At 42.9% G+C, this 25,894-nt stretch overlaps 1 protein-coding gene and 1 pseudogene across 9 annotated transcripts in view; one reads left to right on the top strand and one right to left on the bottom strand.

Annotated features, from left to right (window-relative positions):
- The window catches only part of ERBB4 (erb-b2 receptor tyrosine kinase 4), a 595,041-nt gene that overhangs the window by 504,124 nt on the left and 65,023 nt on the right, over positions 1-25,894 (top strand). The window lies entirely within an intron of this gene.
- On the bottom strand, positions 16,508-19,948 carry LOC146766948 (carboxy-terminal kinesin 2-like; annotated as a pseudogene).

The raw sequence follows: 25,894 nt of genomic DNA, 5'->3' as shown, positions 1-25,894 counted from the left end.
CCTCCAGGAGCCACCAAGCCAAAGTTTCTTGCAAAGCCTCCTTGCTGCTTCCTTCTGTCCCCTTTGGCTGCTGTGGGTCCCAGGGCTCTGTGCCCTCCTGCAGCTCTCCTGCCCAAGGAGGGCTTGTCCTGAAGGGGCCTCTCTCCATGCCAGGCTTTTTGGGAAGGCATATTTATCCCTGCACTTGTCAGCTGGGTGTAAACCCACAGGCTGGGTGAAGTTCAAAGGATCTATGTTGATTTTTGCAGCTGAGAAGCTGATCCAGAAGCATCCTAAATCCAGTGGGTTTGGGCCTGCACTCATTTTTGGAGACAGGGAGGCTTTGAGCAGGGAGGGCCTGTGGGGTTGCACTGTGAATTTAGGAGTCTTTCTTCTCCAGCAAGACTTGATGGATTAGCAATAACTTGTTAGACAAAGCCTTTGTTGCTCTGCTACAGGTGGGATGGGAGAGAAGCTGTGAGAAACGAGAGGAGTCAGGGGTGACTGGACAGGCTGGGGAGGAGTGGAGGACAGTGGCTGTGCTTCAAGGTCTTTCTTTTCCATGAAAGAAGCCTGCTCTGCAGCTCAGTGGCCATTTCATCCTGGAGTGAGCAGAGGAGCTTAATGACAGTCATCTCTCAGCTTCAAGATATCTTTGTTCCCACCTTGCCATGACCAGGCTGACTGTGGAGTGGCAGTGCCCTTCCAGCCCCTCCTGCCACGCTGGCCCTGGCCAGGACCAGGGCTGTGATAGTTATCACTGCAAGCAGGTCCATTAGCAGAAATTTCCTTTGCTAATGGGGCTGCTCCATGAGGAAGTGCAGTGTGCAGAAGAGAAGGCTCTAAACCAAGGGCTAATTGAAATTAAAACCATATTGAAACAAGGCTTTAATTTTGTAGAGGAGCAAAATCGAAATGCATGGGGAAAGTGTAGTTTTCCTCTCTTGAATCTCTCTACAGTTTCCTTTTTCTGAGCTGGAGAGCTTGGGTATTCCCAGATGGAAGGGAAGGATCCTTTCCTGGTGTCACTGGAGAGCTCTCACTCTCAGAAAACATTATGCCAACGAGTCTCAGAGGGGGATTACCCAACCTTGCCCATACCAGGGGCTTTTTGGTACCTGCTGGCTGGCTCCAGAGTTCAGATAAGCTTGAGAAGCCCTTGCAGCAAACTTCAAGTGGATCTTGCCAAGTTCTTCATCCCAGCTTTTAATTTGTCAGTGGTGGAAGAGTTCATATTTCTTTCCTGCTGTGATGAACTGGGCTGTCTTGGGTTTATGTGGGACAATGAGGAAGTTTCTTTTGATCCTCTCAGATATTATTTTTTTCCATGCAAGGCATGGTTGTCTGCATAACTACGTACCTATTTATAAAGAATTCTGTGCAGTTTTCTTCCCCTTTGTTCACCAGTCATTTCTTCTGGAGTATTGAACTGGTTTAGTAATTTTTTAACAAATCCAGTAGCCCACAGAGTAAACAGAGGTTTCCTATGGAAAGTATTAAAATGAAGGCAAGCATGAGAAAATTAATCAGCTTAAAGGCTGACCAAGTTCTTCTCATTTCCCTTTCTCCTTTCATCTCAGATGGACTGTCCACTCACTATGTTCCCAGTCTTCCTTTTGCTGTAATTCTCTTTTACTTTCTTTACTTCTGTCTTTCCCCTGCTTTCACAGTGCTTTGTGTCAGCACCTGTTTCTTGCTTTTTCTGCAGTGTCACCATTTCTCCTTTGCTCTCAGTCCCTGGCTGCTGGGCTCCCTTCAGCAGCACCATGTCTGCCACCCATCAGAGTTCTTATGGTGCCCTGTCTCACTCCAGGGTTTGGAAAGGACTCAGTCCCTTCATTTCTCTCATAATCATAAAGCTTTGGGTTTTGAAGGTTTTATAGTGGGGGGCAGGACGGGTTTATAATAGTTTATAATCCTAATTTCTCCGTTCTTAATCTGACTCACAGATTATGTAGGTTTCCTCTTCCCTTCTCTCTAAAAATCCAGTGATGCCAGAAGCGTGGTTCATGATTGTTAGGGGAGAAAAAAACCAAAGCAGAATTTCCAGTCATTTACAAATCACATCAGGCCTTGTGGAGGCACAGAAATGAGCGATTTATTGCACAGAGACAGACAATTTATTGTTTTGTTAAATGAAAGGTGCACTTAGCCCTGACATTTATGGGGTTTCTGATATTAGAGACCTGACAGCCCCAGGCTACAGCAGCTCTGGAGGCTTTCCTGGATGCCCTAGGGTTCTCATCAAGCACACTGAGCTGCGTTTGGGGACATGGGACACACTCAACATTCCATTTTCCCCAGCAGTCCCCAGCAGACTGGCTTGGGAAAGCATTATTGAAAACCACTCTTAAATCAAATTCAAGATATTACAGGAGCCCCTGTGAGGGTCTGTCAGGATTTCCATTATAAGCACATATTTTTCAGGTTTATAACTCAGCCATAAAATTCTGCAGGACTGTGACGTGGCATAAAATGTCTCAGCCCAAAGCTTTTATTATTATTCCAGAAATATATGTATTTGGCTATTTTTAAGTTGAAGAACTTCAGAAACAAAAGCTAGATTATTCTCTCTATATACCCATAAATTAAAATGCATTTTTCCCTAGTGAGTACCATTCTCTCAACATTGTATTTTATAACAAAACTTATGCTGCTTGGATAACTACAAAAAACAAGGGCCAAGGAACACACACACACAAATATATATATATATATATAGTGATCTAGTTGTGTGTGTTATTATTATATAAGATTATTGGATAGATTGTCATTATATATGATATGTGTTACTATATACGATATGTATTATTGTATAATAATTTATTAATATATACTATTATTATATTATGACACATCTCTCTCTCTCTCTCTCTCTCTCTCTCTCTCTCTCTCTATATATATATATATATATATATAGTCCATGGGCCAGAATAAAATCCTTGCTGCTTCTGTTTTTGTTCACTGTCTGTGTTTGCAGAGGGGATCATATTCCACACTCCTGCAACACATTAATATCTCCTGATTAGAGGGGAAATAAAACTGGGTTATGTGTCCCATGGAAAATATCAAGCATTAAGAGAATGCATTACCCTGAACTGAAACAGTTCGGAGCAGTTCCAGGTTTTCCAAATGAAGTTTTTTTTTTTTTGAGACTTTTGAAAAGTCTTTGGATTTGTATGACCCTTTTTTAAGAGCTAATGCTTAAAATTGTTTAGAAAGAGAAAAATACAGCTGTCTTTCAGAAGCAATTTGAGCTGGTTTTTTTTCCAAAACAGTATTTTTGTCAAGTTGTTTCATATGAATAAACCAGATCCCTTTTAGAAAAATAAGGTTTATTTATTTTAGAAAATAAGATTGCCTTCATTTTCCACAGCTTAGGGTTAATTTCCTAGCCATTGAACAACTTCTTCCGTCCACAAGGCCAAGACAAATGGAAAATTTGGTGTTTCTGAACTGGAGAGTGACTCTTTCTGCAGTGACTTTGTTTTGGTTTTTTTTGGTTGTTTTGGGGGATTTTTTCCACCTTTTTGGACTTAAATACAAACTTTGTAGTCTCACATAGAGGTAACTATAGGTCTAAAATACACCAGAAAGGTGTGTGGTCATCAAAACATAAAGCTCTGACTTTAGCTCATCTAGATAACAGTGAAAAGCATCCACTTATACCCAAAAAAGGAAGCCAGACTGTGAAAGGTGCAGTGGTTTGGGGGTATGTGAGGGTCACCACAAGAGAGTTTAAATGTTTGGGTGTATTTAGTCGAGCTAAATGCAGTTTTGTATGCTGAGTGCTAGCTATAGATTTAGCATGGTTAAATACCCAAGAGGAGAACAAGTGTGTAAGGTAAAAATCAGCAGTGGCATGAGAATGAATGAGTCTTAATTGGCTAGGAATAAATTTACAGTGATATTGGAAGAAAGTTATTAGCCACTGTAAGTGGTAAGGTGCTCAAACCCAGTAAAAATAATGCAAATTAGTGACTTTTAAGGTGGAGCTTGGTTTATGAGGCAAGTGTGGACTGAATGGTGCAGTGTCTTTTGAGAGGCACAATTTGATGGCACAGTTGCTTTTATTTCCCTGCTTTAAAGCTGAGCAGTGACAGGACAAGAATAAACAATGAAGGAATGTATACCCACACTCTGCTCAGAGACAGCCCAGGTCTGAAATCTGGAGCTTCAGGAGACAGAGATCAAGCTGTGCTTTGCACTTTGGATCGTTTCCTGTTTTTTCTGTTTCTCACTTTCTCACCTTACTCCTTCTTAATTCAAATTAAATCAGATTCTCATTCTGTTAGCTGAACTGAATAATGCATCACTCAGTTTTTATTGAAATCAACCAGAGTATTCATGCAATGATGATGCTCTTCTTGTGAGTAAACACATCAGAATCAATCTTGTGTGTTCAGTAGACTTCACCCTAAGAAAGAAAATGAAGCTTTCACTTCATCTCTGTTTTCCTCTTGCCTTTGCCTAGGGCTTGCTATCAGTAATTCATAAGTATGTGTACAGTAGGTGGAAAAAAAAACACATAATGGAATTATTTAATGAAGACTTTATTACATTTAAACATAAAGGTTCTAGTTTGTGTTGGAGACTACTGACTCAAAACACTCTGCAAAACTGGCAGCTCAGAGAAAAGATAAAATAACAGTGTCTCCAATTTTTGCTTCATTTAAAACCACTTCATTATAGTCCAGAGCTCACCCACCTGGGCAATATTTTAGTGAAGAGGGAATTTATTCTGTTTTCTCAGTCTCTCCCTATCTATCTTGCCTTCCAACTCTCATTGTTTCTGGTGAGATAGTCAGACCTACACATCTTTTTGGATTACCAGTATTCACAGGATAATGTCTCACTTTGTCTGTCACCATTGTTGCATCCCTCCCATTAGTTATGAATTCTTTTCTACTCTGCTTTGTACAAGTACAGCTTGTTACCTCCTTCTCTGTAATCTTTTCAATTTTGCTCTTCTTGACTTTCTTTCCTGTACTGTTCTGTCTTTCTGAGACTAAAATCTTAATAATGGTGTTATGCTCTGTACAGTTCTGTGTATCTTGAAGTATAAGACTAAGACTAATAATAAACCTTTTTACATCTCATTTTAAAACCATGAATGTCAGAAAGAAAGGAAGTTTAATCATGGAGATGATGATAGGAAAACTTTGTTTTGACAGCTCTATATTGGGGCTGTGTTGTGGGTTTGTTTTTTTTGCTTTGCCTCCCAACTGAGATAAGCATAGATTTAATTTGTGGCATTTTATTTTGGTCATGGAAAACTGCAAATTGATTTAGAACTGTGATTTCTCAAGGACCATGGCAGAGACAAGTGGTGGTCAGCCAAGAATTGCAAGAAACGCACTTATTGTAGGGTTAATTTGCAGAAAATTACAATAAATAAATGATCTGTAAAGTGAGCAGGTTTTTGGCCCTTTCTCTGTACAGTCTAACATGATGCACATTTTCTGTGCTGTCTCCTCCACACAAGTTAGGAAGGCTTCCTCTACAGGGCAGAATCATGTCCAAGATTTTGGGTGTTTTTATGTAAACTGTGGTTTAGCCGAGTTTGCCTGGTGATTTGTACTTTTGTTTGCATTTTGTTTGGCCTTCCTTGGAGCAGGTTTCAGCTTGACTGCCAGTCTTTACCTTGACTGTTGCATGAATGGGATTAAAAATAACTGATGTAAAACATATGAGGAAGCTCCTTCTGCCTGACAGAGCTGGCCACTGATCAGAACTTTAACATTTGGATAGAGAGCAAGATTATACTTTCCAAACAAAGCTGCAAAAATGCACTTGGCATATTTCATCTAGAAGTAAAATCAAGAAAGTTAGTTTTAAACACATCCATAATTTTTACTTTATTTCCTGGAAGGTGTACTGTGGAATGTCAGGTAGATCATATTATATCTTTTTCTGACAGAATATATATTGGTAAATAAAATATAAAGGCTTTTGAAGATACTCCTTAGTGCCTGTTTCATTGCAACAGCGACCAGGAGATGCTCTCAAAAAAGGAAATAAGTTGTGTCACTTTTCTTTAAGTAGTAGATGCTCTTAATGCTTGTTAATACTGCAAAATTTTGCACAAAAGAAACTGATACTACCACTATGTATTTTATTATGATATGATGTCACATTGTGATTACAGGATGTCATAAAAATTTAAAATAATGTACAGTTCCCTAAGGAAAGGGAGAAAAATTTTAAGAGAAAAGGTAAAAGACCTTTTTTTAATACATGCACGTGCTTGTTTTTGTGTTGGCAGCAAAGCATTAGGGCTCTTGGTAAAAAGACAGAACCTATATGTGGCATTCTTCAATTTGTTTTCTTGGTAAGCTCCAATGTTGTGTTGCTTCCCGTGATGAATGTATCTAAAGTGGGAATCCACAAAATGAGAAGCAGAAAAGCAGAAGCATCGCAGGGAATATTGCAGGAGTGCCCAGGGCCTGTCTCCTGCTCACACAGTGCAGCAGGGTGGGGGATTGTAGCTGAAGAGTGAAGCTTGTGAAGTCACCTGGCACTTTCACTGGAGGTGCCTGGGAGGGTTTTTCACTTCACAGCCAGTCTGTGTGCCAGACTGGCAGGAGCTGCCTTCTGCTTCCACACGGTGGCCGTGAACTGATGGCCTTGCTCTCCATCTGGGCTACACACAGGTAAAACAGGCACAGTTTTTAATCTGGAGTTTTTGCCCCAGAACAAATTAAGGTGAAGAAAAGATCACTTACAGCAAAATGCCACTGATTCCTAAGCTCAAACCTTCCTTAGCCTAACATGCCTTCTTCAGTGGCACCTGCACCCAGTGTCAGTTCAGAAGGCAGTGATTTAAATGAGACTCTGTCTTTATGGTAAAAGAAAAGATACAAGGCTAGAAAGGGCTGGATTTTATTCCTGGCTGTTTCAAATAATTTTTTATTTCTTTTTTTTAATCACATTTAGACACGTGAGGTAAACTCTTTTCAGCAAATGGGCTTGGACTCTTAATGAAGCAAAGCATTTGGAGGATCTAGTGAAAGGCACTACACACATGCCAAGTGTTACTGCTCAGCTGCTTCTAATTGAATTTCATAAGATCATGTATTCCAGACCTGTCACAGGTTTGTTTATTTACATCAGCCTGAAGTGCAGGAGTCAGATTCCAATTTCCAGGCACAGCACTCCACTTGGTTTCCTGGGAGTGTGCAAATTGATAAATGCAGCTGTATGTTACAGCTTTCTTGGCTTGCACCAACAGGGTGCTTATGGGAGCTCCCTTTTAGGTGAACTTTTTGCATGGAGCTGGTTTATGTTAACCATTCTGCTGGGCACTCACAGGGGGTGCAGCAGGCACGTATCAAATCAGAGCTGGCAGGTGGCAAATCAGAGGTGTGACAATGCCTGTCCCTATACATGTGGAATATGCATTAAAGTCAGGATGAAATCTTTGTGTTGAATACACTATGTGGCTGGTTTTCTCAAGTTACATGGGCATGCTTTTATTTTCTATTGGTTTTCTCAAGTTGCGTGGGTATGCTTTTATTTCCACCTCAACTATTTAAAAAATCATTCTCTATTTACACCAGGAGGAACGTAACTTGGCAAAGTCGAAAGCATTTGAGCCAGTTAAAATAGTCACAAACACCATGAGAAAGAATGATTAGGAACACAGATATGTCTGTGGACTTGCACTGTGTAATTTAAATCCTTGGTTTTCCAGATTCAGCTGACACGACAATCACATCATTTATGGCCCATAGTTGGTTTATGAAGCCAAAACTTACCAGAAATGGATAGCAGAGACTTACAAGTAGTCTTCTTTTTATAATTGATAACATGAGCTTTCACTGCCCTGAACAGAGGCAGCTAATGGTATTTTGAGCCCATCAGCAATTGGAGATTGTTAAAAACAGCAGGTATTTTAACCTCAGCAGATCTGTAACACACTGCTTTTTCTAATGTTTCTAATAGTCGGTTCAATAACAGAAAAGACAACTCTGTAGGTGTTTTCTGTACAGTTTCTAAAACACAGTCCCTAGCTTATTGCCAAGTACTTCCTGTGATTCTTTAGGAATAAAGAGAAAAAAACCCAAACAAACAAGTGAAAACCCAAAGGAAAGCCAGCCCTTCGTGTGGAACATCAGCAGTCTCCAGAAGAGTCACACTTTTTGCTAAGCCATATAATGAGTCAGGTAATTCTGCCTCAAGGGTGCTAATGTACTTGGGAACCATATGGAGCTGGATGCTCTTCTCTTCATTCCAATTAGCACTCAGAGGAAAACTTCCTCTGAATGTTTACATACCCAAAGCTTTTCCCATTCCAGCAGACAGATTTTCCTGGCCAGCTACAATCTTTTGAAAGTGTCTGGGCTTAAGCATGGTGATCTAATAGAAGGACTGGAACACAAGAGCCCAGGTAAATGTTATGTAATTGAATCTGTCTCTACAGTCAGATGTCTGACTGCAGAGTACATTCCCTTTTTCATCCATCACCTTGTTGATGCTCATTTACCTTGGCATTTGGAAAGGCTTCTTCTCAGATAACATCACAATTAAAGAATGAGTTCTGAAATGAAGCTAGCCTTAGTGGAAACTAGTAAAAGGCACGTAAAACCATTTCATTTATTAGGACAGCGTGCCATTTACAAGGAAAACTATAGATGGCTTTCCAAAGCTGCCATGTCTCATTAGGTTCAGCGTGGTTCAGACTGCAGTCTCTTGGCTCGTATTGTCATAGAAGCTTGAGCTGAAATTGCAACCCACAATACTAGTCCCCACAGGGACTAATTTATGTTTGCTGCAGTAACAAGCTGTATTAATATTGCCCAAATGTGTCATTATTGGCCACTGGTGTGTGTAGGTGATGCTAGCGTGTGAGTGACACTTCTGTAACATAGTTGTTGGAATATCAACAAAGTTTTAGTGCCTAAGTAACTCAGACTTTTGTGAAAACCTCAGCCTGGAGTAAGAGAAAATGTGGTGTTCTCAAATGTTGCCTTGGTGCAGCCAGTTATTTCAGTGTTCAGTTTTATTTTGAGCAGACTGCGGTAGGAAAACCTTGACTGCAAGTGGGAGTGTTATTTTTTCATGCTCAATGTAAGGTGAATAACAACTGGTCACCTCATAGATCCAGTGAAAGGCCAGCTGGAGAGAGATGTAGGATGTCTTTGTACCTCCAGGGATGGTTTAATTCACAGATCTTTACTCATTACCCATGAAGAAAGGAATCATTTAGAAAACACAATATTTGCCAATTGCTGGTTTGTTTTAAAAACACACTAAATATTTAAACAGACTCAGCACTGGTGATAGCCTTGCTTTGAGAAGGAGGTTGGAGTAGTGATCTTGAGAGGTCCTGACATTTCTGTGTCTGTTCACAGCTCTTCCCAGAGAACTTGTGGGCTGGTATAAGTTTTTCTGTTGTCTAACTTCTGTATTCCAAGCCCGGGTAATGTCCAGTAACAACCAAAGTAATATTCTGTACAGGGTTTTTCTAAGTGTTGGGTCTTTGTTCATTGTGACTTGCAACAGGCATTATTCTCTACTACTATTATAAAATATTATTAATACGGTTATTTGAGATGAGCTAAAGAAAGGTAAGAAAGTGGAGTTCCAGGCTGAGTAATTCTGACTGTTTAGTAAAGGGCAAGCAAATTACTTCTATGATCAGCACCATTAGAAATAAAAATTAGAAACTTCCAATTCATGGAAATGGTGAGGCACATTGTCAGAACTACAAAATAAAGTCGAAAAAGTACTCCTGTACTTTCATGCCTTATGCTGGCCCTGCATACTGAGCTTTACTTTGTCTGACAGCAGCCATGTGCAGAGCACAAATCTCAAAGTGAAAATTAGGAAAGGAGCAGGTGTGAGGTGAGGAACACCCAAAACATTTAAAGGGCTGAATACAGAGTTTCAAAGGAAATGTGATTTGCTTGGTAGCAGTTTGAATTCCAAGGACCAGCTCATAACACCTCTACTTGCACATGTGCAGTGTGTCCTAACCTGGCTGTTAGTGGTTTTGCCCCAATGGAAAAAAGGGGTCCAAATCCACAATTCTTCAGGGATTTTACCATTGTTCAACTTCTGCAGAGCACAGTGCCAGCTCCCAGGCAAGATGCTCTTCATTTTCTTCTCCTGCCTCCTCCATTCACTGTCCAGCCTCTCAAGCAGAGACAGAGCACAGGGAAAGTAACCTCCCCCATCTGTACTCTTGGCACTGTGGTTGCAGATGCCTCCTACGCTGTGTACAAAGGCAGGATGGCATTGCAAAGGGTGGATAAAGAGTCCTCAAGCCATGCAGAGCCAGTTAAGTACAGGTCATCTGCCATTCCAGATGTACTTGAACAGATAATGGCCATAAACAGATTTTTTCTGAATTCTCCTAACTAATAACTAGTGGGATCTGTGAGACAGGAAAGCCAGTCCATTGCAGTGAAGCACCAGTAAATTCTCTGCTGCCTCAATTGTCTTCTGCCCATACTTGACAAAAAACACATGTGCACATTTATTTCAGCTTTAGAAAGAAAAATGCACAATTCCTTTTTTTTATGCATTTGCCTACCTTCTCCCAGAGTTATTTTAAGAGGACTGTGTACTTGGGGAGTCAGAGGAGCATTTGTGAGCTCCCAGAGGCTCATGTGCTGCTGGAAGGTGGCACTTTGGGAGGAGCTAAAGCATTGGCATATTTGGACACTGAGAGGAGTTTGAATTACAGCCAAGACTGGGAGCCTTCTGGGGAGAACTGAGCAAAGAATTCAGTGTATAGCCTATTAGATTAATTAGGGGCTTTCTCCCCCCGCCCCCAGCTTCGTGAATGAAGAAAAATAAGAAAATTCTGTGCAGCTGTCTTGTTTTCATCACTGTGGTGCTGCAAAGAAAGCCTGGAGTTCCTCTTTGCTCCAGGCAGCTCTCTAGGGTGCAGGGGTTTGGAATGAATATTCCTGGGGCTGTACTGTGGGAGGGGCTTGGCTGCTGGAAAATTTGCTGGAATATTCATCCCGTGCTGGGCAGTGCATAAATGTCAGTTGGTTTATCACCGCATGGCACTGAAGGCTATTGGACTGCTAATGTTTCAAAAGTGGTGTTTGCTTTTGGTCAGAGTCCTTGACTCTTTAGGCAGAAAGGGGGTCTCTGTAAGGTAGCAAACCTTAAATCATCCTCTTCCATCTGCTTTTTCAGGCAGTTCAGTAATGGCTGCTTCAGACAGGTCCACAAAATAGCTATTTCCCGTTTAATTTTATTCAGCCCATCCTTGTAAACATATCTGAACAGAGGGCAGAATCTGTCCTGTCGTTTTTATTTATTTTGTGAGTTTTAATTTACTTTCTGCTGGCATTCAGGTCACCAAAACAGTGTTATGTTTCTTGTTCTATTTTTCATCATATAAAAATAAATGTCAGGATAATAATTTGAATAATCTTTCCTTTTTTTTTTTAATCCTGAAAGGCTAGGTACTTTCTTTCTTTAGTCTCCTGTGTGTCTTCTTTCTGTTTAATGTAACCTTTCATAGATTAAAAAGGCAATGATGTTAATAGAATTGCATAATTGTCAGGAGATAATGTTCTCACAGTGAAATATTGCCATTGAGGCTTAGCTAAGGCATTTAGAGCAAACAAGCATGCAGATAACAAAACAAAGATGTTTATTTTCAAAGTGACACATCTTTGCCATCACTGGTGTATAAATCCTCAGATTTCTCATTCAGCCTCTGTGGGACTGGGACTCCAACATTCCCAGAGCAGCACTTCCTGCTGGGAAGTGCTCACATCCTCAGTCATGACCAAAGAGGAGCAGGAATTTCAGAAATCCAACCCAAATCCAGCCATCCCAGAGATCCAAGCATGTTTGGGGGCTTGGTTATAGTGGCCACCTTGTATTTCAATTCCATATCAGTTCAACCTGTGCCAGTGCAATTACACAGGTGGGGAAAAAAGGGTAAAATAGGAGCAAATGGACTCGCACCTCATCCCTGCAAAAAACCTCCTTCCTACAAGGTTAGATTTCAAAGGTATTTGGGGCAGAGACCAGTCACTGCCAACCTAATTTCTGAAGGTTAAGTGCAGAGTGTTAGTGGATGATGGAAGTGAATTGTACAGTGTTTATGAAAATATTTTGCTAAATATTTGGATATTGGTAGCAACAGAGGAAAGGTCTGTTTGGAACTGAGCAGAGGACTGATGGCATGAAGCAGCATGATCTGTAAGGAGAGGGAGCAGAAGATGCTAAAGGCTGTACATTTGTGGAAAACCAAGGTCCAGCAATAAGAAAAAAAAAACAAGTATTGTCTCTGAAAATGCTTTTGAAAGCACTCCTAGGTTTCTCCTTTCTGGATCAAAGTATGTAGCTGAGAAGCAATTCAAGCTACTGCCAGTATCTAAGCAACAATTTAACATATAAAAGTTTACATTTTATATAAAGACATCCTTAATATTGCAGAAATATTAATCTCAGAATCTGTGAAAGTCTGAGAAAAACTGCTTCAGTTTCCTGTTGGCAGTTTCATGAGTGAAGCCATGAAATGAACGTTGAAGTGGTTAATGGGCATCTTTTATTGTACCTTCTGTGGTTGTGTTTGAGACACCGTGCACAAATGACATTAAGAAATTGGAGCTGGGAATCCATCTCAAATGCAAGTTTCCAGGTGGATGTGTGTGTAATAGAAGAGGTGATGCCAAGTGCAAGGGTTGTCCCCCCACCTTCTATTAGAGGGATTTTGAATTTCAGACAAAGCCAAACAATCATAATATAAGGTTGCATGAAGGTTAATGTTGTTTAGGCAGATGGTGAATTGCAGAGTCAACCTGTTGTCACAATAATGAATGTGTTTGAAAAGATGTTCATGTGGCAAATGGGAGAAAAATGAAACAGAATATGCACATGCTTGCACACACAGACTTAGCATTGCTGCCTGCCACTCATATCCAAACCTATACATATATGTACTTTTTTAGGGATTCTGTATTGACCCTTTGCCACAAATCAATATGAAAAGTAGGACTACAGATTCAGAAACATGCACTGTTAATACTGATGCCATAATTTTGTCTGACAGCAATGACAGAAGCATTTGATCTGAGTCAGGTGAAATTTTATATCCCTATTAAATGTAATTTCTCCCCCTTCTCCACCATGTCCATTTTTTACCCTTCTCTCTTTTCCCATTTTACAGCTTCACAGCAAAGTAGCTTACAAAAGAAGTGTTTTACAGGGGCCTGGATGCTCAGCCAGGTGTTTTGCCAGTGCTTTGAAACTGTGGCTCTTTCTCCTTAGAAGCCCTGTTAGAATATGGAGTGGCTTTTTGATGAAGCTGTATCTCCCCATTCACTCAGGTATTTAGCTAAAATAGTGTCCTAGTTTAGGGCAAATTTGGGAGAAAAAACTCTGGAAGGAGCCCCCAGAAAACAATCCCCCACAGCCCCTCCGGACTCACCTGGTTCGGGAAGAATTTTCTCAGAGAGAAGTGGAAAAGAACCTGTTTATTTAACAAACAAAACCCTTCCCAGCACTAAAAAAAATGAACAACACCAGATGACAACAAAACTCTTTCAGCACTCTGAAGAGATGACAAATCCAGAAAGTCTCTCGTGGGGGTGGTCGCCCGGGTCTTGGCGCTGGGGATTTCTCTGGCACTGGGGATGGCTGCTGCAGATCACAGAGTGCAGGCTCTGGGTGTTCCTTGTTGTTTCCCAGGTCCCAGTCCAGAGCAGGTTGGATGGTATTCAGGAAAAGGAAAGGAAAAAAAAAAAAAAAACAGTCCAGGGAAAGTGTTGGACTGCTTAGCTAAACTAACTAACAAGCAAAGGCAAAAGCAGAAGCAAGCAAGCAAAGCAAGCAAGCAAAAGTCCCATTGTCTCACTCAATCCTCTCAGGGGTACCATGCCCCCAAAGGACCTGTTTCTCAAGGCCCAGGATGGTGTTATAGGCTGTAGCATGAGACACAGGGTAGGTTTCCAACCATCCAGTGGTGGCATCTACCATGGTGAGCACGTAGTGCTTGCCATGGTGTGTCTGGGGCAGTGTGATGTAGTCAATCTGCCAGGCCTCCCCATAGCTGTACTTGGACCCCTGCCCACCATACCAGAGGGGCTTCACCCACTTGGCCTGTTTGATGGCAGCACAGGTCTCACAGTCATGGATCACTTGAGAAATACTGTCCATGGTTAGATCTACCCCTTGGTTTCATGCCCACTTATAGGCGGCATCTCTGCCCTGATGGCCTGAGGCATCATGAGCCCACCCATGGGCTAGGAACAACTCTCCCTTGTGTTCCCAATCGAGGTCTATCTTTGACACCCCTATCTTTGCAGCCATCTACCTGCTGATTGTTTTGCTGCTCTTCATTAGCTCTGCTTCTGGGGACATGGGCATCTACATGGCGAACCTTCATAGGTAGCTTCTCTACCCAGGTACCCATATCTTTCCCCTCTTCAGCAGCCCAAATAGGTTTTTCTCTACACTGCCCGTTAGCCTCTTCCTACCTCTCCAGCCACCCCCACAGAGCACTGGCTACCATCCATGAATCAGTGTAGAGGTAGAGCTTTGGCCAATTTTCCCTTTCTGCACTGTCTAGGGCCAGTTGAATGGCTTTGAGTTCAGCAAGCTGGCATGATCCACCTTCTCCTTCAGTGGCCTCTGCAACCTGTTGTGTGGGACTCCATACAGCTGCTTTCCACTTCCGATTCATCCCTACAATGTGACAGGAACCGTCGGTGAAGATAGCGTAACAGTTTCCTCTGCTGGCAGTTGGTTGTATGGTGGAGCTTCTTCAGCCTGTGTCACTGGTCCTTCTTCATCTGTAACACCAAAATTTTTACCTTCGGGCCAATTTGTAATTATTTCCAAAATCCCAGGGCGATTCAGTTTACCAATACGGGCATGCTGCATGATGAGAGCAATCCACTTGCTCCGTGTAGCACTGGTGGCATGGCAGGTGGAGGGAACCTCTCCTCTGAACATCCACCCCAGCACCGGCAGTCGGGGTGCCAGGAGGAGTTGTGCTTCCGTGCCAATCACCTCTGAGGCGGCCTGGACTCCCTCGTAGGCGGCCAAGATTTCCTTCTCTGTGGGAGTGTAGTTGGCTTCAGACCCTCTGTAGCTCCAACTCCAAAATCCCAGTGGTCAGCCTTGAGTCTCACCAGGAACCTTCTGCCAAAGGCTCCAGGACAAACCATGGTTCCCGGCTGCAGAGTAGAGCACGATCTTCACATCTGGTCCCATCCTGACCTGGCCAAGAGCTACTGCATGAGCCATTTCCTGCTTTATCTGGGTGAAATCTTGCTGCTGCTCAGGGCCCCAGTGGAAATAATTCTTCTTTCGGGTAACCAGGTAAAGACGGCTCACGATCTGACTGTACTCAGGAATATGCATTCTCCAAAAACCCATGGCTCCTACAAAAGCTTGTGTCTCCTTCTTGTTGGTTGGTGGGGACATAGCTGTGATCTTCTTGATGACATCTGTAGGCATCTGTTGCTGTCCATCTTGCCACTTCACTCCCAGGAACTGGATCTCTCGAGCAGGTCCCTTCACTTTACTCTTCCTGATGGCCAAACCAGCTTCCAGGAGGATTCCGATAATTTTCTCACCCTTCTTGAACACTTCTGCTGCTGTGTTCCTCCACACAATGATATCATCAATATATTGTAGATGTTCTGGAGCCTCACCCTTTTCTAATGCAGTCTGGATCAGTCCATGGCAGATGGTGGGGCTGTGTTTCCACCCCTGGGGCAGTTGGTTCCAGGTGTACTGCACGCCCCTCCATGTAAAGGCAAACTGAGGCCTGCATTCTGCTGCCAGAGGAATGGAGAAAAATGCATTAGCAATGTCAATAGTGGTGTACCACTTCGCTGCCTTGGACTCCAGCTCGTACTGGAGTTCCAGCATGTCCAGCACAGCAGTGCTCAGCAGTGGAGTCACTTCATTCCATGCACGGTAGTCTACTGCCCATCTCCATTCTCCTTCAGATTTACGCACAGGCCAGATGGGGCTGTTGAAGGGTGAGTGGGTTTTGCTGACCACCCCTTGGCTCTCCAGCTCTCGGATCATCTTATGGATGGGAACCACAGCATCTCGAGTTGTTCTGCACTGTCAACGATGCACTGTTGAAATGGCAATTGGTACCTGTTGCTCATCTCCCTTCAGAAGTCCTAATCTAGATGGATTCTCGGACACTCCAGGCAAGGTGTTCAATTGCTGGATGCCCTCTGTCACTACAGCTGCTATCCCAAATGCCCACCTGAGTCCCTTTGGGTCTTTAAAATATCCCCTTCGAAGGTAATCTATGCCCAAAATACATGGGGCCTCTGGGCCAGTCACAATAGGGTGTTTCTTCCACTCATTTCCTGTCAGACTTACATCAGCTTCCACCAAGGTAAAGTCCTATCATTCACCTGTCACACCAGCAATAGAGACAGATTCTGCCCCTACATGTCTCGATGGAATTAATGTGCACTCTGCACCAGTATCAACCAAAGCCTTTTATCTTTGTGGTTCCGATGTGCCAGGCCAGCGAATCCACACAGTCCCTCGCGTCTACCCGGCTAGAGGCAGGGCCCCTCTAAGCCTGGTTATCCTTCTTTCCTTGGGCACGTGTCTTAGAGGTTCCTTCAAGGGGATTGGACATGTCATCGTCATAACATCATGCCTGGAGGTTTGGCTACGGGCAACTGGAGCTTGTCTCCTTTTGGTGGCACTTCCTCTCTGAGTCTTGCCTTCCTTCAATTCATGCACCCGTTGTGCCAGAGCAGCAGTAGATTTTTCCATCCCATTTCCTCATGTTTTCTCCGCAATCGCGCAGGAAGAACCACAGCTTGTCTCCCCATCTGAGGAATGTCTGCGTTGGATACCAGAACCTCTGATCTGTACTGCCAAGATTTGGAGAAGGTCCTCTTTAATCTCCTCCCTGAGTCCCCTATGCAGATGTGTTTCCACTGCTACAATTCTGGCATGGGTTGAGCCATGTACAGCATCTGCATATGCTTGGAGTTTCTTCGCCATATCGAGCACAGTCTCATCCCGCTTCATTATTGCTAAAGCAGAAGCATATTCATGTGGCCCAAGCCGTACAAGTTTTCACCACATCACAGATGTACATGGTACCAAGCCTGGATTCCTAGTTGTTATTTCATCTGAGAAGATAATCTCTGCCACTGCCATTTGTCTCAGGCATTGGATTCCTTGTTCTGTAGTCTTCCACTGACTCTGCTGCATATAAAGATCATCTGCACACAGGTATCTTTGTGCTACGCTTTCCAGAACCCATGCCCAGAGGCTGTGAGGGTTAGCCCCCCTCATCATTCCTTGATCAATGATGGGATCATGTGACAGAGATCCCAAATGTCTTGCTTCACTACCATCCAGAACTGTAGCCTTGCCTGCAGCATCCCAAAGACGGACCAACCAACTAATTACAGACTCATCAGGTTGTCGAGTGTAATCCTTTCTTAGGCCATGAAGATCCCTTAGGGAAAAGGACTCAATATTGGCCTCTGATACTGTACCAGTTGCTTTGACTCCTGATTTTATGTCAGCAGGCATTGAGGGTCCTTCTCCTGCATTATCATCATCATCATCATCCACTGGTCGATCGGTCTTTTCTGTGCACTTTGGTGTGCCCCCCAGGCAGTTCTGCAACTAGAAGGTCAGTTTGCTGTTTCTGTATGGAATGTGTGGCTCCTTATTGCAGAGGGCACTGATGACCAGCCCCAGGGTGCTCAGGCTGGAGTTGATGCTCTGTGTGTCCCAGAGCCGGCTCCCCACAGATTCCGACTTCTCCAGGTGCTCTGAGTGCGTGCGTGATGAGCGCTCGGTGAGCCCTGTGCGTGCCACCGAGCACTGCAAGCCCGCCTGCAGCAGCAGCTCCAGCACCTGCTCCTCGCTCTCCCCGGGCACCCAGCTGAGGTTGGACACGTGCAGCTCATCGCTGCTGGGAGCCAGGCACCGGATCTCCAGCTTGGAGCTGCGCTGGCTACGGGCCAGCAGCAGGTCATGCAGGGCCTCGTTGTAGATCTCCAGGAAGCTGGCAGAGAAGCCGTGCCGCCAGCCCTTGGCTGCCAGGAACAGGTGGCGCACAGCCCACGGGATTATCCCACACGACTCCGGCACACCCTCTGGCACCGGCCCCTCCATGGTGAATGTCTTGTCACCCATAAGCGAAGACACACACCGGGTACCCGTTCAGGGCCGACTGGACCAGGAGCTGAATCTCCCAGAAGATCTCTTGCTGAGAGGCCATGGGTGGGAAGATGCAGTCAAAGCTGAAGTTATAGCGCAGCTCCCGGCCCTGCTGCGAGTCGTCTGGGCTGCAGGTGTCCTGAGGAGGGAAGTGCAGGCAGGGCATGGCCCGCTGGCACTCCCGCTCCTCAGGCAGCAGCGGCCACACGTGGTAGAACACACGGATGTTCCCCTGAGCTCCTGGATCTCATTGTGTGTCGATGTGTGTGCAGGCGGTGCCGCTCCATCTCCAGCAGGTGGATGTGCTGCTTGTGCTCGGCCAGCAGCATTCGCTGCGACGCCTCCAGCTCGCGCAGTGCCTGCAGCTCCTGCAGCTGCTCCTCAGCATTCTCCAGCTGCTCCAACAGCACCTCTGCCCAGCCCTGAGCCTTGTCCCTCTCCTGCCGCCACTGCTGCTCCTCTGCCTTCAGTTGCTGTTCCTCCGCTTTCAGAGCCTTCACCTGGCACCGGCTCTGCTCCAGCTTCTCCCGGACCTGCGACACTTCCAGCTCCAGAGAGCCAACCTGGAGCAGAGGCTGCTCTCCTGGCAGCTGCTGCAGGGCTCCCTCAGCTCCCGTTTCTCGAGCCACGAGAGCCCCAAGTGTGGCCCCAGGAGCTCGACTCACCAGATCGTCGATTGTAATCCTTTCTTAGGCCACGAAGGTCCTTTAGGGAAAAGGACTCAATATTGGTCTCTTTAACATTCAGGGGAAACTGATCATTCTCTAATAGGGAGGTAACAGATTCGGAGGAGAAGGAAAGCAAAGGCTGAAAAGCCTCGTCCCCTGCTTCCCCTCTAACAAACTGGCTGCACAACCATGACTATGAGCCCTGCATTCCTGGAACAGCCTTCAGCACCCTTATAAACCCCCTGCAAGCCATTACACCCAAGCCCAGCCCAATGGATATTCTGGTCAGTGCCCTTCTACTGCAAAAACGACCTATTAGGGACAATACTAGAGCTATTCCTGGATAAGAAAATAAACCTAGGGACTATAGAGGGATTAAGATCTCAAAAAATCCCTAGGGACCAGAAACACATGCAGGCCTCCACCCCAAGAGACACTATGAATCCAAACAACCTAGCCAGTAACTGTTCCATACCAATACAAAGTAATTGGAACCAAAATATGGTTACAACAGGGTCTTTTTCCATTCTCTCGAGCCTCACATTGGGCGCCAAAATATTTGTCCTAGTTTGGGGCAAATCTGGGAGAAAAACCTCTGGAAGGAGCCCCCAGAAAACAATCCCCCACAGCCCCTCCTGACTCACCTGGTTCGGGAAGAATTTTCTCAGAGAGAAGTGGAAAAGAACCTGTTTATTTAACAAACAAAACACTCCCCAGCACTAGAAAATTAACAAACCAGATGACAACAAAACTCTTTCAGCACTCTGAAGAGATGACAAATCCAGAAAGTCTCTCCTGGGAGTGGCTGCCCGGGTCTGGGCGCTGGGGGTGGCTGCTGCAGATCACAGAGCGCAGGCTCTGGGTGTTCCTTGGTGCTTCCCAGGTCCCAGTCCAGAGCAGGTTGGATGGTATTCAGGAAAAGGAAAAAATTGGACTGTTCAGCTAAACTAACTAACAAGCAAAAGCAGGAGCAAGAGCAAGCAAGCAAAGCCAAGCAAGCCAGCCAGCACCAGCCTCTTCTAGACAGCAGACCATCGGGGGAGGTGAACCAGCTGATAACCAGGCAAAACAAACCTTCACTTTCAGAGTCAGTTCTGAAAGCACAGAACATAATATCAAACATAAACTGAACACACGACTGGGGATACCAGCATCATTACGTCACCCCATGGCAAATAGTATAGACCCAAAGCTTTGTGTTTTGCTGTAAATCCCTTTGAAAACAGGTGAGAAAATCCCCTCTAGTTGCAGAAAAATCCTTTGGAGTTAAAGCATCTGTGGGGATTTGTTCAAACTAAATAAAAATAATATGGGAGGTCAGCTGTAGCAGGAGTGATAAATCATTTTATGAGGGACACAGCTTTCAAAAAGGATTCCTGGCCAGCCATACTTGATAAGTAGTCATCCAAATTATCTGAGCTTGTTGCTAACACCTAGTTCAGGACCCTTGCACACAAGATTAATATAAATGAGCAGGAAGGGGCATAGCCCACTGCTGCAGAATTTATTCTGTACCTGGAATCAAAAGGAAATTTAGGATGCTTGCAGCTTTTGCAGGCTGTATCAGTTACACATCACTATAATACTTCTATTTTTCTGCAGCTTTTGCTCTGAAAGAAAGACCTAGGGACATCATTACTGAAAGTTTAGGACTCATGTAGAAAATTCTCTTTGTATTTGTACAAACCAACCAATCGCTAGCTGACAAAAAATGTATTTGCTGTAGAAAGAGGCAAAGAAGAGATACAGAGGAAGCCAAAACTCTTAATATAGCCTTTGCAAGAATTGCAACTTTATCAGGCTAGGTTATGTGTCTGCTGCAGAGGTAATTCTCCATTTGGACTTTTAACAGACCTTAATGTTTTTTAGTATTTTTAGTGTAAAAATTAAAAATACTTCTCCCTTCCTCCAAAAGCCATTAAAAAACCCTTATTTTTCCACCCTTCTTTCTGCCCGTGGGGAGTTGTCATTTTCCATCAATTCCATTTTCTCCAAACTGTGTATTCAGCTCTTCTTAAATATTCATTTTTCCATTATATTTTTAACCTTACTGTGATCATCTTTTGCCTAATTACTTACCTGATTGGTTTCAGCTATATCCTGAGGGGGAATGCCAGACTAAAACCAGCAGTGTCACTAGATAATGTCTGGAAATTGGGAAGCTAGACATAGTTAACAGGGATCCAGCAGGCTCTTTTGGAGAATGACAGTCACTAGAACCAGTGGAGGCTGGAAAATGGGGGTGGTGATAATAATAATATTATTAATAATAAATATTTATTTATATTATATATATATTGTTTTATATAATATATATATTATATACTATATATAATTATGTATTGTTGTTGTTATTATTGTTATCATTATATCATGTATTACTTTTTCATGGCATCAACATTCTATGTATAATCCTACTTTCAGAAAAAATTGCTGAGGATCTCAGGACACATTAATGTGTGCTGTGTTTGTTTGTGCCAAAAGGTGGTACTGACCAGGTGTTGTGCTGGCAGCTGCAAACCCTCAGTAGGGAACCTGGGCCTTTAGCACTGTGTAACCCAAAAAACACCTTTTGGATGAAAGCTTTTTGTCTTAACCCTTCCATTGTGGCAGAAAAAAATCAGTTGGAATAAATATAAATAGCAATAGCTGTGTTTAAATTCTCGACTGTCTACTTTCCAGCTGCAAATATTTACTTCCAGTACAATCCAAATGTTCAGTGAATTGGAGAATCAAAGGTGTGTTAGCTGTGTAGACACAACTGCTTAATTTCAGAGAGCAGAGTAAACAACCTGGAATGAAATTTTGGGGAAGGAAGAAAGTATTTGAATTGATCAGCCTCATTAGCAGACTGCTGCAATAACCCTTTTTCCTCTGAAATCTTTGCTGTGTAATTAATCACACCTTGTGAGAGGGGATTGCTGATATTTATACAGGTACAGCTGTGACAAGCAAGATGTGTTTTGGCTCTCATGCATTTCCAGTGGTCGACACCATGGAGGCAGGGCCAGAAAGAATGGCAGGGCTGTTTAGAGTTTCCTCAAGAACTCCTGGCATTGCTGTCTGGCAGTGTGTACTCCTTGCTCCCCAGCAGTGTGGAACTCTCTGAAAAACCTTTTTTTTCTGTCTGTCAGTCAGAAAACTGCTTTTCACAGCCATTAAGATATCTCAGGGTCTGTATTGCTGGGATGACCCCAAGATTGTAAAAGCCCTCGTTTCCCAGCCCATGCAGCCAAAGGAGTCTGAATGCGTTGGATTGGCTTCTCAAGGGTTGTTTATTCTTCCTTCTCTATAACATTCTTTCTCTGACCAGCTGAGCTCTGTCCAGCAGGGCAGCCATGGCATTCTGCATGCTGCCTCAGGCAGCATTTACATTTTATATCAAAAATTACGTGCACTATGTTTACAATATTGTGCCAATACAATCATTTATGTTGGACAGTGTGTCTCTACCCTAAACCAATAGAAAAGTGTCACCATCACAGCAAGACATGGAGGGCAAGGAGAAGGAGAAGAAGGCCAGGACACACCCAAATCCCTCGATCTTGTACCCCCTGAACCACATTCTAAAAACCCCAAAATTCTACTTTTTCACCCTGTGTTAACTCAACTATCACATTATTCAAACCCTTGTGGCTTGTAATTCCTCTCACAGACTTGGCAATTTTTTCCACAGGCTAAAATCAAATTAAAATTAATATTGTATCTGTTATGTTGGAAAGTTATGCTGTATTCAGCTCTTTTAAGTAGTGTGGTAAATATACTTTTTTAGGCTGTAGCATAATATTAAAATAGAAACTATGTGATGGAAGGTAGTTTTTGCAACTTGCACAAGGAATGGATAAGATAACCAAGAAGTTCTTCCCATACAGATAACAGCAACAAGACACCAAAATCCAGAGAATTATTGCCTCCTTATCGGGACTGGTCAGACTTCTTCCAGACTTCTAAGAGCCCAGAAATAGATTTACAAGATTTGGGGCAGGGGGGAAGAAACTAAGCAGAAGACATCCTTTGTTTGAAAAGAATTTTTGAATCATGTATGAGATATATGGATATGCAACAGGCTGTTGCTTTTAAGGGTTAATCCTTTGTTAGCAAGGTGTGCTTTTGTGGCAGAGTGCCCAAGAGCATCTGGACGTCAGTAATTCTTTGCTTTTTATTGTCCTTTATTGTCTTAACTCTGTCCAAATTCTTATTGCCCTAATCTTTATTACTGTTTTTATAACTATTTTATTGCTATTAAACTTTTAAAATATTAAAACAAGCAATTGGTGTTTTTTACACAGACATTCCTGTAAAAACTTGCTCTTTGTGCAAGCTTTTGCAGGAAGTTTGAGTTTACATGAGTTTATAAGATTTTACTTGCCTTGTACCTGGTGCTCAGCTTCCAAATAGTCTTTATTGCAGGGATGCCCAGTGCAGATGTGGCTTCCCCAGTAATACAGATTTTGGGAGGGCCTGCACTCACTTCTAAATGCAGCTTTGTCTCAGCTCAGCCAGCACAGCTTTGTTTGGGTTGGTGTGTGACAAAGGGAAGAACAAAAGCCTCGAGTTGTAACTCGTTTTATTCCCCACCAAAACAAAGAGGAGAGAGAGAGAACAGGGCTGTTATGGAGATTATCATCATTCTTTTGAGACACGCTGGTATTTTCCCAAGGAGGCAATGACATTTCTTAATTACTCTCTTCATGGGTAGCCATGTGTAGAGATTACTGGGGGCTCAGCAGGGCATTGTTGAGCGCAGCCTCGGAGGAGGAGATTGCTGACAGCACAGGCTGCACCATGCACTGCTCCTCTCCTTCCCTCTCTCTTCATTACACCAGCTAATTACTGCAGCTCCTGCTGCCTGAGCAGCGTGGCTCAGCCCCTCTCCCCCAGCAGCCCTTGGCTGCCAGGGTAATTTGCAGGAGCAGGGCTGCTCCAGAGATGCTGTCATCCTCCTGTCAAGCTTGGCTGCCAGACCAGCAGCCTCAGAGAGGGGGTGAGCTGTGCTCTGAGCTGGGAAATTATTATATTTTTATTTATTAATATATATACATTTATTTATTTATTATATATATAAATATATATACACACATATATACACATACACACACACAGATAGATATAGATATAGATATATTATATAGATATAGATATAGATATATTATATAGATAGATATAGATATAGATAGATATAGATATAGATATAGATATAGATATAGATATAGATATAGATATAGATATAGATAGATATAGATTAGATATAGATATAGATAGATATAATAATGCTGGGAGCTCCTTAGAGCTGCCATGTCCCAAAGGGACATCTTCAAAGACTTTGACTTAAAATGCACATATAACATATTTAGGTTCGTTTCTGCTCTCGGATGTTCTTCTCCATGTCCAGAGTAGAATAAGAACAGGCAAATTTTTTTCAACTTAGCTACCTTGGTTTAATTTCCAAGGAGAAAAGTTTGAACGTGCTCGTGGGAAATGAAAAGATAGAAACTTCCACAGATACAGGAGGGTTTGATCTGAAGCCTTGGAAGGAGCTTGGATTGATGTAAAAATAAAGTACATAGATACTAAGTAGAAAAACCATAAACTAATGTTTCTACAGTTGTAAGTAAGAATATGCCCAAAGTGAGAAACTGTGTTGATAAAATAGTGAAGGGTTTATAATGTAGGGGTGTGGTTGTACAGAGTTGCCAGTGCAAGTGTTACAGATAGCTTTTTATTCAATTATGTGTATATTTATCTCTAAAACACTGAAGTTCATAGGTATGTTTTCACCTTATATAATATGTAATTATATATTATCTAATCAGCAGAAATTAATCTTCATACCTTTGAAAAACCTCACTTCCCTCCCTCCCTCCCTGTCCCACAGATACATATTTCTGTGGCTGTGTGTGGTTAGAGAGCATGAAAATAAATCCTACTGCTCTCTAGCAGTGAATTCACATTTTGATTCCACTGACAGCACACTGTGATGCTATCGTGAGATATTAAACTTCCAGTTGATAAGAAGTCTGAACACTGGTAACAGCTCTGTGTGAAATATGGTTGATTCTGGGTGTACACCAGAAAAACTGAAAATAAACTTGCTTTGAGCCACGGCCTTAACAGCTTGATAGCTGCAGACACAAAACCAAAGTCTAAAGAACTTGGCAGCTGTGACACCCACCATCAGAGTCCATCAGACATTATATTAATAGAAAAAGCAATTTTCAATATATGTAAAAAGGCAAGTCAGTCTCCTTGGTTTAAATAAACTAAAGTTAGGCTGTTGTAACAGATTTGTAAACAAAATGCCTATAGGTTTTAAGTACACAAATACTTACATAACTGGTTGTAATTATATATATATTTTCACTTACAAACTGAACATAAAATAAGCAAAATGGTTTCTTGAATGTATTCCCTGCTTAGAACCATGTTTAAGTAGCCTGTGATCCTTTGCTGAAAGTAATCTTGTAAATCTGGGGTGCAAAATTTGCTTTACAATTAAGTGATCCATCTTTGTCCTGCCATTCTTGAAGATGGGAATGGTGTCCCAGCTGTCCCCTTTGGAGTCCAGGACACGTCCCCCTTTCCTCATGTATTGAGCTGTTGCATTCAGGGGTCAATCAGATCTATTAAACACAGGCAAATGACATTTGATATATTCAGTGTATCCTGGGTACAGTTTTGCAGGCCTGCCAAGCTTCTTGTTACTGGCCTAGAGACTGTGACTCTAAATTAATATTGCCCTGGTTTTTGGCTGTTGTAGGAGACAGCCTTGTCCCAGTACCTGTGCCCTGTGCATTTATTGTTCACATTTATCAATGAATGATCTGTCAGAGATGTACATTTTAAGGCATTTCTGTTAAAGCTCTGTTCTGGAAGGAATGGCATGTCTAACAGAAGAAAGAGCTGGGAATAAGTCATTACTGGCCTGGAAGCTGTGGTGTTAGAGAGTTAACTGTCCTTAGGCTCTAATCAGCAGACTTGGTGGTAATGAGTGATTTCATGGGGCCTATTGCTTAATTCCAAAACATGGAGCTATTTAAACAGCTCTGCAGTTCATTACAAAGTTAAATGTGTTTTGCTGTTTAAATGGACAGAGGTGACTGTGA

The sequence above is a fragment of the Lonchura striata genome, chromosome 7 (genome assembly GCF_050655825.1).
Source record: "Lonchura striata isolate lonStrDom1 chromosome 7, ASM5065582v1, whole genome shotgun sequence".
NCBI classification, from domain to species: Eukaryota; Metazoa; Chordata; class Aves; order Passeriformes; family Estrildidae; genus Lonchura; species Lonchura striata.
The sequence above is the reverse complement of the archived record's forward strand: the minus strand, read 5'-3'. Positions and strand labels throughout refer to the sequence as shown.